The sequence below is a fragment of the Pangasianodon hypophthalmus genome, chromosome 25 (assembly GCF_027358585.1).
Source record: "Pangasianodon hypophthalmus isolate fPanHyp1 chromosome 25, fPanHyp1.pri, whole genome shotgun sequence".
NCBI lineage: Eukaryota > Metazoa > Chordata > Actinopteri > Siluriformes > Pangasiidae > Pangasianodon > Pangasianodon hypophthalmus.
The window spans coordinates 16,400,820-16,412,860 of NC_069734.1; positions in this window are offsets into that span (position 1 = coordinate 16,400,820).

Consider the following 12,041-nt stretch of genomic DNA (forward strand, 5'->3'; position numbering starts at 1 on the left):
ACCCTTCAGAGTTCTTGATTTATTTCTAATCGAATTAGCGTAGTAATTTGTAATGAGATTGCTATGATCTTACCATTAAAAAAAAAAATGGTTCCTCAAGAAGTCCTTGGATGGCTAAGGGTTCTTACCTTCCTGAATGGGTTCTATTTGGTACCTGCTATGATAGGATACACCCAGTTATATGGTTCTACATAAAACGTTTAAAGGTTCTCAAAGAAGGACATCCTTAGGAGCGCTTCTTCACTTCCTCATCCTGAGAAACTTTTCTTTAACAGTGCAGTTTGAAAGAATCAAATTAAGTCATAGACTTTTATAAAAAAAAATAATGGTTTCTTGGATGGTTATGATTTCTAGCTTTCTAAATTGGTTCTACTTGGAACCCTCTCTCATAAGGAAACACTCTGTTGTATGGTTCTACACAAACTGATGACAATACAAAGAAGCCTTTAGGTTTTTAGACTTAGAGTTAACCCTAAATTGGGTTATCGTGCCATCACTGCACTATTAGAAAAACATGGTTCCTCAAGGGTTCTTGGGATGGCTAATGGTTCTTAGCTCAGTAAATGGGTTCTACCTGAGGCCCTCTATGATAGGGAAGCTCTCTTTTGTAAGGGATCTACACAGCCTTTAGGATTTTAGATTTAGAGTTAACCCAGAAGTGGATCATCCTGTCACTTTTAGAAAAAAAAAAGGGGGGGGGGGGTGGTTCTTTGGATGGATATGGGTTCCATTTGGAACCCTTAATGATAGAATGCTCTGTTGTAGGGTTCTACATAGGGTTCTCTGGTAAGGTTTTACACAGTGTTCCCATTAGGCACTTAGATTTAGAGTTAACTCTAAAGTTAACCCTCATGTAATTGCTACACTTTAAGAAAATAAGTGCTTCTCAAGGGTTCCTCAGGTGGTTAAGGGTTCCTAAATGGGGTCTACTTGGAACCTGCTATGATAAGCAAACACCCTGTTACAATGTTCTACATAAAACCTTTAAATGTTCTCTGATCATAAATCAGAATGATATGGGGTTCTATACAGAACCTTTAAGGAACAAACTGAAGAGTCTGCCAGATCTTATTGTTTAGATATTTTACATATTTTATATTTGTACGTTATCATTTTCACATTTTGGAGAATGAAAACTCTTAGAGATAATTTTTTAATATCATCCTAGCTGCAGTTTGATTTTTGAAACAAAAGAGCCTATGTGGAAATACCTTCCTTTTTGAAAACTCTTTTGGGGATCGCAAAAAAAAAAAACGAAACAGGAGACATTTGTGAAGCAAGCACTATTTTGTTTTGAAAGAAAATGTTCTCGCGGTTTGGCGGGAAGTCGCATTGCGATGTTGGTGGATGAAGCCAAATGTCTTTTTGAAAGGTTCTTAATTCAGCACAGCCATTATTAAGCAATCATCTCATTTCGCCTGAAATGAGCAAGTCTCCATAACGTAAGCTAAGTCTCCGCAGTGCGGCACCAGGCTTGTCAGCCTGATGTATTTAATTATTCTTTGGTGTGTGTTTGTGCCTCAGAAATGAAGCAGAACATGTCATCACCTGACCCCTGCTGTGGGATCAAGGTTGCGGGGTCACTGGCATGGCTGCATGCTAAATAAAGCCTGACCGCAGTGACCTCTGGAGTAAAACTGCACTGTTTTTACTTCAGCAACATCCAAGAAATGACGTTTGGTTTTATTATGTACAATGGCTGTATTAACTATCTAGCCAAGCTGCAGTGTTTTTCCTTATTAGTATGAGTTTGCCATATTCCTCTGAGTTTTTTTTTTTTTTCTGATTACATTCCTAAATGAGAGTGAATTGTTTCCAGACATCATGGTGGGAGTATGATGACCATAACTGAGTCATATTAAGTAGAGAATGATGAGATCAACTTCTACTTGATTGAAGAAGAAATCATTCCCTGCTTACTGTCTTCTTCTCTCATCTCTCCCTCTCTCTCCTTCCCTTTTGCTTTCTGTCTCTCTTTTCCACCTCATTCACTCTTGGGAAAAAGTGTTGCCAGATTTCTGGTTCTACTTGGAACCCTCTCTAATAAGGAAACATTATGTTAGGGTTCTACATAGAACATTCAAGGAGCAAACTAAAATTTAGTGAAAAATGGAAACTTGAATGAATTTTTGTTTGGATATTTTACATTTACATATATTTCTACTTGGTTCTACTTGGAACCTTCTTGGAACCTTCTAAATGGGGCATTATATGTTATAGGGTTCTGCATAGTACCTTTAAGTGTTCCCATAAAGGGACAACCTGAAAACACCCATTTAAGCTTTTTTTCTAAGATTGTACTTCTGCCTCTTGCATTTTCTTAAAAAAAAATTAGCATTCCATAAGGTTCTTCAGGTTGGACCTGAAGAATCTACACCAAAAGATTTCCTTTTCATAAACACTTACAGATTCTATAGCAGAACCATTAGTCATCTTCTTCTTGCCTCTCTTTTTCTCTCTTTATTCTCCTCACTACAATTGTTTCTTTCCCTCTCTCTTCCTCTCCTACTTCTCACTCTCCCTCTTTTTCTCTTCCTCTACTTCACCGTAAAATATATTTGGCCCCCTTCTTTCTATTCCCCGTTCACTTGTCCGTGACGTCTCAGCAGGGTTCTCGGCACCACGGCTGGTCTTTACATGCTCAACAAATGATGGATGAGACAGCTTAGTCGACTTTGGACCCTCCCACCCCACTCTGTCCAATATTTTATCCTAATGAGGTGGAGATGATGGTGGGATTAACTTGGCATGAGGTGTGATATAGAGGGTTCAAGTGATACAGACAGACAGACAGACAGAGAGAAGGTGTTGGTCAGACATGTTTATCTAAAAATATGTTTCAAAAAACCTGATATACTGGAGCTGGAATGTAATTTTTTTAACCAGATTGGGCCTTTTTAATGTCATTACATTTACATATATATGCATTTTGCATCCATGTAATAACAAGAACTGCTTTGAATTATTCACATCTCATCTCTGATTGGCTAGTCATGTATAATTTTCAATGCTCGCTGTTTGGAACATCTTATCAGATTGACAAAGCGTGGCTTAAAATCCTATTTATTAGCCTAATTATTGGCCTATTTGCTGGGGCCAGTATTCATCTGCAAGCTAATCTACAACACATTGCTTCAGTAGCTTATTGAGTAAGAGCAGTGTATGTGTTCAAAGCCACAGGTAACACAACTGATTAAAAAAAAAAAAAAACCTAAACCAGTCACAGGTTGAGAGTTACTGAAAGAACATCCTAATAAACACCTTCCAGGTTCAGAAGCAGTCACTCAACTGCGACGTCTATGGTGATGATCCTACTGGATCTATTGGCAACATTTTGTCTGATTAACCACTCAATCCTCTTGTCCACTCCCTCCAGCCTTCAAATTACAAGGATGGCATTCAACTAGTTTGAGTTCTGCCTCTCCAGGCAGACCTGCATAATGTTGTAGAAACGGTGGTCCAGTAACAGCCGGGGTCACCAGTGCTTGGGCCCCTCCTCACTGTAGGTGTACTGAATTCCTCTCTTATCATTGGTATGTCAGTGTCACCAATCTCTGCCTGTTCTTTCATTCAGACAATGGTGTGATCAATGAGAATTTTAGCCTGCTACACAGGCATTGCGCAATGGATGAAAGGACCCTTTCTGATGGACCTTCTTGTCATCTCAGACGCTTCTGCAATTCATAACCTTTAAAACTGGCTCCGCATCAATTATCTTCTGTCCTCCAGGAACCTCGGGGTATCGTTTGATGACTAGCAGACCTTCTCCTGGTCTTGCCTGTTCACTTTGTATAATATAAGGAAGGCCATGTCGTATTTGTATATAATGTCTTGTCTAGGCCCTTGTCTTAAAACTGGATTATTGCAACTCCATATTGGCTAGAATTCAAAAAAGCATTGTGAAACCCCTGCAGATGGACTGGTCTTTAACCATCAGGAATACACTCGTTACACATTTCCTCATCCTTCTCTTTTGGATCCATTGGTTCAAAAGCCAAAAAAAGCTCACCTTGGAAAAGTACCCACCTACGAAAATTCAACTCAGTGGCTCATATTGCTTCTTATACCAGATGGCAAGAAGTATCTCAAGACTTTTAATTGCCCATTTGGTTTCTCTCCTCGTTTGTTTTCTTTTATATTTTTGAATCGTCTTATCTGTACCTTTAATATTTTATAGCCTTTGGCATTGTACTGGAGTGTCCTCTCTTGCCTCCTACAAAGTTGAATCTCAACAATTTTTTTTAGCCTGAAATCAGAGCCAAGATGAAAGAACGCCACCGTCAACTCAACCTTTCAAAGAAAACACTTCAACTGGTACTACAATCCATCACATCACCATCAAGCTCCAATATCAATAGCATCCACAGTGTCAGCCAGGAGCCTCGTAATTGTTTGACGACTAGCTAGCTTTCATGGACCACATTACTTGCTCACAAAAATGTGCAAAGTATTGTGGGATGGTGAGTGGCAAGAATCTAATCCATCACTGGATATTTTTTCCAATCCTGGAAACTGGATATTTTGTCTTCCTGTGTGCACATACAGTAGATAAACATAACTATAATAATCAACTTAACATACCAAAATATGACAAGCATGTGATATTTATATTTCCTGTCACTCTCTGTCCTTCAATAATGACATGTTTTGCCTCTGTATTGTTGTTTATCAGTTTGGCTTGGCATAGCTCTGTCTATCTTCCCAATGAAATAAAAAAAAAAAAAAAACACAATCAATGTTTCATCTGTCCATCAACTAATCTGTTTAGTGCCAAAATATTTCACAGTAGCTCTGTTTCCTTCACTTTTTACACAATAGACTAATTGTTGAGGCTGGTTATTTCCTTTTTCACTTTGTCAATATTTCATTAATCTTCTCATTATTTGAGATATATCTTCTCATCATTCTAGAGATGATATCTGTTGGAATGTAATGCTATGTAAAGTGAAATAGATTCACAATGTAATACTGCTAAATACTGTAGTCATTTACTTTTGGAGCTGACTTGTTTAGAGCTGACAATTGTAGCTACAATTTTAAAAGAGCTAAGGAATACAGAGGTGCCAACATGATAAACAACACATTCTACCCTGCACTTGTGCCAACCAGAGAACAACAGCCCTGTCTTCTTTTCTTTTGCTCCCTAAACTTGGAGGAAAGCGCTATCCACCCTCCTCCGCATACATGAGCTTACAGAAGCCCATGATTAGCTCGTTTTGCTATGATTGACAGGGGGCAGAGTGTATGCCATCCCTCCCACCCAAAGGCCAATTTTGCTTTCTTGGACTACCAAGCACAGGTCAGTGTTCACTTAGATTAAACCTGTGAAGCGAAAGTCATATCTTTCATATCTATCACGTCCCGCGTCCTTTCCCCTTCAGTGAATTATATCTGAATTTGATCTGAAAGCTGATTTAACTAAAAAAAAGCAGAAAAGCGTAGTTTTCAGTCGTCTCCTGTACATGCTACTGCGAAACTGTACATGCTGAGAATAGATCTATGTATGTTTCACTATGTAAATATTTCCACGAAAAGATGAAAAGATCACTGTGAAATGTACGCTATTCCCAAGCCTAAAACTTTCAATTACAGTCAATTCAAACAAGCAAGTTATCGAAAATAAGGCGCATGCTATGATAAAGCTAATGGCAATACAATTAGGTTTACCTTTATTTTCATTTAATTAAGACTTTTTTTCAAGGCTTATTTTTCAGAGTATAGGCTTCAACTTACTAGGTTCTTTTTATAATGTTATAATAAACCAAATATATGATTTAACAGTATGCTTAAAAGTTCTAATAGTGATAGCCAACAACATAAAATGCCTATGATGCCACAATGAAAAAAGTGCAAAGATTTTGGTTGGAAAACTGGTAGAATTTGAATAAAGAAAGACTTGTTAGGAGGAACGTTCAAAACAAAGTGAAAATATGATTTTCTCTGATTTTCGCCTCTTTCGTCATACCAATATATCATATAACCTCTCCAGCGCAATACTGTCACTTCTGACCAATGTAAAAGTAAATGGAAACAGGTTCAGCTGAGAAAAAGGTGTAGGAGGGGTCCAGGAAAGTGTGTGTGTGTGTGTGTGTGTGTGTGTGTGTGTGTGTGTGTTTTGGGAGCCTCAGCAGCACATTCTGGAGTGCACATGAAGCATGACTTAAGGCTCCAGCGTTTTGGATTTCATCATCTTAATTAATCACAGGCTCCGGTTTTTCCAACGCCTGCTGCCCACACACACACACACACACACACACACACACACACACACATTTTTCAATCTTTGTGAGGACCTTTCATTAACATAAAGAGTACTATAGTTAGTTAATGCTATACTAGATCTAAATCTAACCCTAATCGTAACCTCAGTAACCAAAAGGATCATATTCCAGCTCTGTTAGTTTTTCGAATGCGATAAAAACACAACATTTTTGCGCGGTTCTGGAGATTGGGAGGACATACTATACAGTATGAGACCAAAATTCTCATTTCTGTGGTGACAATTTACACAAGGACTTGTATGGTGAAGTTTTCTGTAAGGAGACGTTTATTTTATTGACGTCTATTTAAGTCTTCCGTCATGGGAAAGTCTTCAGTACAGAGGAGTTGATGCTTTCTGATTTCCCGGTAACATAATCATTGATTATTTTCTTAGAACAAGCATGCCCCCAAGTGTTTTATACCTTACACATAACACTAAATATATATATATATATATCACTGTCAGGACTTTTGGTCCTTTTGGGGCCTCAAAAAGGGCTAAATACATGCACGCACACACACTTGTGTATGTGGAACGTGGAACGTCTATATTAATTATTGTGTGTGTGTGTGTTTGTGTGTGGCCATGTATGGAAATTCCTGCAGTTCATGCTTTCTGGTCAGAGGTCACATGGCATTTTACCCTGACATCTGTGTCAATGTAGTCAGTGTGTGTGTGTGTGTGTGTGTGTGAGTGTGTGTGTGTGTGTGTGTGTATTCTTTGGACCATGTCTAGTCACTCTGGCGTAATAATACTCATCTTTCATTCAAACACATACACACTCACTGCATTCACACTGCCTCACACTGGAGTCTCTCACTAACAGAACTCTAGAACTTTGAAACTCTCTCTTTCTCTCTCTTTCTTTCACTCTCTCTCTCTCTCTGGGCATAATAAAAAAGTGTGACACACACATCAGCAGCCACTCATCCTGGAACAGCGTTCACGCTCGAGTAAGAATCTCTGGAATCGCTCCATCACCCTCCATCTGAAAAAGTTCATAGAGCAACATGGTACAACACACACACACATACACACACACACACACTGCAATATTCATCATCTTGTCAATTTACTACACATTCTCCATCTTCTAATCCATCATTTTATGTTTATCCACATCCATCCACATCCAGTTCATTGTAGGATTCAGTATTTAAGGACTACAACACTTGGGGTTGTGCAGTTGTAGGAAAATAATCAATGATGTAGTGGCGTGATGAAGCGAAGTCACTGTTACCACTCTGAAGTTGATTATTTTCCAATAACAGCACATCCAGCAGCGTTTTATTCCTCTTACACCACATAAACTTGCCAAAGCTGCAGTTTTTTATTTATTGAAGAACATGTCTTACTTTTTATCCATTTATAGTTACATTTAATGTCCGCAAAACAAGTTCCTGTTATCACTTATGTTATAGCAGCTAGCAGCAGTCAGCTCAAGTCAGCTTGTAACTGACTGTCACAAAGTGCTGACACTGGAGACTCCTTCCATAAATGTTCACCATATCAACAATAACACATATTTGTTATAACATAACACCTTCTGACCAATCAGATTAAAGAATTCAACAGGTTTAAAAGTTTTTTTTTGTTGTTTTTAAAGCCATAAATGGACTTACATTACGGACATCCTTGGAACACGTACTGCTTCTTGAGCATTAAAGGCTTCCTCACATTTACTGCTGATTGTTCCTCCATCTCAGCTACAACAGAAACCTCGAACGTGCTTCATCCATTTAAATCAAAGCTCAAAACATACTTTTATTCCACCCAATAATACTTTTATTATTGGGAATTCTTCAGTGCGTACTGGATGTGTATTAGAAAATGAAATGGCCTGAAAAACAGGAAGAGGTAGGCCACATTTTCTCCTCATGTAAAAAAAAAAAACCCACTGAAATAGGACAAAATATACCAAAATAGGAGAACATGCGCTAAAATAAAAATATAGCAAAATAGAAAATGGGTTTACGTCAAAGAATGCACGCTATGGCTATACTATGGCACAAAGATTAGAAAAAATAATACACAAAGATTAGAAAAAAATATGCCAAAACAGGAGAAAACCACCACGAAAAAATTTTTATAAAATTAAAAAAAATAATAATAATAATATTTTAAAAAAAAAAGACATGAAAAAAATACACTATTTTTTAATAGGCTAAGACAAATAAATGGGGAAAAATAGGATAAAACACACTAAAATATTTTTTTAAAACTGTATATATAATGCATTACTGGAGAAAGTACAACAGAGAACGTGCAAAAATATGGAAATCATGGAAAAATGGAGACATGGAGAACATGGAGAAATATACTGAGATACACTATAATAATATAATAATAAAAAGAATAGAAAAAGAATAGCAACAAAAAAAGAGACAATAATAATAATAATAATAATAATAATAATAAATATGAGAAAATAAGATAACAAAAAATACACTAAAGTAAAAAATAGGTGAGATGAGAGAGATGATTTGCAAAAATATGAGAAAATGCAGATAGACAAAAACAGTGAAATGAGATAAGATACGCTGGACAAAAGGGTAAAATAGACGATGGCAGGAGAAAATTCGGTAAATTCTGCGTATTTTTATCTGCTGAGGCCCGTGTAAGTGGAATTCACAGGGCTTCCTGTGGCTGAGTGAAGCTGCATGATCACACGCTCATGTGAGTCAGTTATTATATCTCGGATGAATATGACATTGCTTAGGAATGTGTTTGCGTCACCCATATTGGCGAGCTTTCACGTATTGTGTATACGATGTGCTATCCATCTTCTTGTTTAACAGCATTTAGCGACTTTGTTGTCTCGCTAGCTGATGTGGGGTCCAGCTGCATGACAGTCGTTCCCTAGAAGAAATTTACTGCATTTACAAATGAAAGATTTTTATGGAAGACGACTTTCCATCTGAGCAACAGGTGTGTAAGGAAGAGTCGTGGAAGATAATGTTATAATTTCCGTATATCTGTATAAATGACACGTGTTGATTGAGAAAAGGTCAAGCAGCAAGTTGCTTTTGTGACGGAAAGACTGAAATGAAATGCATGTTATCTGGGATTATCTGTTCGAGATGAAAGCATGGATCCTTCCTTGGATCGTTTTTCGCTTCATTACAAGATGAAAGCAGGCCGAAGTGATTCCTTTTGCACTGCAATAATTCACAATGGTTCTTTGTATGGGAAACCTATCGGCGCTTCAGTGTGAAAGGTTTCGATTATAAGCTGTGACGATGCTGATGTGCTGCTGTGCTCTGGAGAAAATCCTGCCACATTCGTATTACATTTCCAAATTTCCAAAGGAACTGGCGTTCGGATGGTTTTTGCCTCAGAACACTGTTTAGCATTGAACCAATCAATGCAAAATCAGCACACACAAGTCTTCAAGTCTTCCCCTCTTTCTCTCTCTGTTGCAAGACAAAACCGCACAGTCCTGCTTTTCATTTCATTGATTTGCACTCGTTTCCTAAACACTCCTCCGTTATCCAGTGCTTCCAATAAGCGTGTTATTGTTACCTTCTGTAAAACACCCATGAACGTCATTGTGATAGATTACAGATGGAGGTATCTATCGTGCCGAGGACGTTTGCCCAAAACATCTTGTTTCTATGGAAACGTTGTCCTATACTGAAGTTGTTTCCTGCATATTTATATATGTCAAAAAGTCCAAATTTCTCCCTGTGACTATATATATATATGTGTGTGTGTGTGTGTGTCTGTGTGTAGCTATGTATGTATGACTATGTATGATGGTTAATCATGGTGGTGTTTGTGGTGTTTGGGTGTGTGGTACAGTGTGTTCGTGACACTGGATGAAGGTATATGAGCGATTTAAATTAGCTTGATTAGAGTAGTTAGATGAGTAAGATGCTAATTGTGGGCGGAAAAGTGGCCACTATAAATGTCAAGAGACAATGGCTATGGAGAAATTCTCGTATCTTGCTGTAAAGTAGATCGAGGTCTAAAGTTTCAACGTCTGAATGCCAAAAAAGACATTTGTTGAATGACAAGATTCACATTTTAGAATAAACCTCACTGTTTGATAGTGATGTAAATGCTACTTATTTGCTGCAAGACAGTTCTAAGCTGGAGTGTCTGCAATATTCAGACAACAGGAGGTACATAGTTGTTGTTCCAATACCCCCTCTAAGATTACCCAATGAACAATAAGAAACAATGCAATTCATCTGAGGACATTGTGAAAGAAATAGAAAAAAAGCCTTTTTTAAAATGTAATTTTATTATTCCGAGAGACAGGGAAGCCAAACCACCTGTAGCCTATAAACCTGCATTTTTTCATGTTAAAACACTCAGTGAACACATGTAAGTAATCCTTCTCTGTATGTGTGTGAGATTTAACACATCTGTTTCTATGTTCAACTTCACCCTGTTCCAATGCTTCAAACGTTTCATCATCTCGGCACGGAGAGTGAGCGATTGTGTGTGTTGTCAGCGAGCGTGCTGGAATCTCTGTCGAGAAAATACTTACAAAACCAATTAAAGCTGTATATATACAGTAAAAGAGCAGTTAAGCAAAAAAAATGATGATATTTGTACCATTGTTGCCTCTTATCCCAAAAGTCAAGCCAAGACATGTTAGGTGTGTGAAGTTTGGAGCTTTAAGACTAACGAAGCTAGAAAGACAAGATTACAGTCTGCTTAAGTCATCACACATTGTCCTTTAAACCATGCTGAGCTGTTAGATCATCTTAAACAAAAGTGGCATTGTGGTTTCTGACAGTGTATGATACAGTGTAGTAAAAATAAAAACATTCATACCTCCACCTTAAAGCTGAAATCATGTTCTTCCTCAGATATAAATAGGGTAGGATAGTAATATATAGTAATGCCTAATTTAATTTTTCTTTTTTTTTTTCAATTTTTTTTTTCAATTTTTTTTTAGGCAAGTGTATGAAATAAAATATAGAAACAAACTTCAGAAAAACAACTTTGCTAGCAAGTTAAGATTACAGAAAAATAAATATATTAAGTATGTCACTAAATCCAGTTCCCTATCGGGATAATAAACATTGTGCTAATTGAAAAGTTTGCCAGCAAGCTAGCTAACAACTGGTAAACTATTTTAGCATTATTTTATAAAAACCAGCAGCCACATTTGCTAATTGCTAATCATTCATTATTGGCTAATGTTAAAACCAGCGGCCAAGTTTGCTAGCAAGCTATAACATTAGGTGAACTGTTCTATTGTGTTATTACAACTAGTAGACAAATTAGCTAACTATGAGATGTTATAACTACTGTATGTTACGTAATTCATATGTTTGCTAGCAAGCTTACACTGTGAAACTCTTGTATCATATAGCTTAAACCAGTAGCTAAGTTTGCTAGCAAGCTAGCAAACCTATGATTGTAAATTGTTCGTGACATCATCATTACAATTCCTCTATATTTATTCGCCCCAAACATCAAGCACATTACATTGTATACCAGGTGAGAAACAGAATTAACCAATCAGGATCCCCATTTCTTTCTGAAAGCTACTAGCCAGCTAGCTACACTGGTGAAATTGTCCATGATCATACTCTCCCATTTCAATCAGAGTGACGCTAGCCGTCTGTGAGATTATGTATGTGGAAGAGGGCAGACAGCACTTTCCTTTGATTGTTCAGCTGCCCTATGACATAGCATGAGCAACAATCAATTTATCAATTATCAATACAGATTACACAGCCATTGTATTTAGCATATTTCCGCATCTCCTCTGAAATTAGTTCCTGGCTATGCCACCGCTTCAGGAAAATATTGTGTGATT